Source organism: Rhea americana, unplaced genomic scaffold (genome assembly GCF_003343005.1).
Source record: "Rhea americana isolate MKP2758 unplaced genomic scaffold, rheAme1 scaffold_534, whole genome shotgun sequence".
Taxonomy (NCBI): domain Eukaryota; kingdom Metazoa; phylum Chordata; class Aves; order Rheiformes; family Rheidae; genus Rhea; species Rhea americana.
This window is the reverse complement of record NW_028186684.1, coordinates 88,733-90,144: the sequence shown is the minus strand read 5'-3', so window position 1 is coordinate 90,144 and position 1,412 is coordinate 88,733.

Here is a 1,412-nt window from a genome sequence, read left to right as displayed (position 1 = left end):
GCCCCGGCAGCTGCTGGAGGGACGGCACAGCGCGGCGCGCAGAGCCCACGCGGCTCCTGCCGAGCGCGGGTGGACTCTGACGCAGCTGCTGGAGCAGCCGGCGGCGAGGGCTGCGCTGCCGCCGCGAGCTCACCGACAAGCAAGGACTGGGGGGAGAGGAGAGGAGAGGGGTGGGGGCAGCCTTGGCTGCAGCCACCACAGACGGTGGAGTTCACCGTCTCGCGGGGAGGAACATAGGACCGTTGTCAGAGCATGCAGGGATGTGACGAAGGAGGTCAAGGCCCATTTGGAACGAAGTCTGGCAAGGGATGTCCAGGACRACAAGAAGGGCTTCTTCAAATGCATCAGGAGCAAAAGGAAGACYGAGGAAAACGTGGGTGCRCTGCCGGATGGGGCGGACGCCCTGGTGACGAAGSGTACAGAGAAGGCAGAGTTCCAGAGTGCCGCCTTTGCTTCAGTCTTTTCTGCTAAGATCGGCCTTYGGGAATCCCAGGATCTGGAGACGAGAGAGAAAGTCTGGAGAAAGGAAGACTTTCCCTTGGCCGAGGAGCATCATGTTAGCTGGGGGATGGGGATGGGGCTCGTGGGAGCTCCGTGCGGCCCCGCTGCCACCGCTCTTGTTGCCYAGGGAGTGTTCAGTGGCCRCTGCCTCCTCCRTGGTGCTGCAACCCGGACTGGCACCGCGCTGGGGCCAGCGACCTGCAGCCGTGTGTCCTGCTGCAGCTCTGTCCCAGCCGTCGTCCTGCTGGTGGCTCTGCRCCGCTCCTTGGTGCTGCCATACAGCAGCTGCCGCTGATGCAYGGCCAAGAGCTGGGKCTGAGTGGCCGCGGGATCCCAACACCGTGGTGCYGCTCACGGGGATCACATGTGGCTCAACGTTGCCCTGGTCATCACCTCTGTCCTCCTCTTTGTGCTCACCTCCGCTGGGAATGGACGCTGTGCACGCGCAACGTGCGGGCTGCCAGCCTGCTGGACTGCGCRCTCCTGCCGGAGGAGCTGCTCCGGCCAGGATTCCTCCCGCTGCGCAGCYGGTTCCTGGGGCACGGCACRGCGGCGCCCAGCGCAGGGACAAGATGGAAGTGAGGATGTGGCACGCAGCAGCATGGGGCGCAGGCGGGCAGTGCCGCACATCCCCGTCCGCCCGGGTCAGCCAGTGCCACTAGCAGCGAGGCAGAGTCGATGGGGGAGCCCCGTGCACGGGAGCCCGCGGATGCCCCAGCGAGCTGGGCCGGGGCGGGCCGGGCCGTCTGGAGCAGCGCTGCCGGCTGCAAGCGAGCGGCGCAGCCTGAAGTGCCAGCGCCGCTGCCCCGCTGCAACCGCCCGCACTTCCCCTCTCCAGCTCTGTCTTTGACCAGCAGCAGGTTCCTCCCGGGGGAGGGCACCGTTCCCGGAGGCACTGCAATACCGGGACG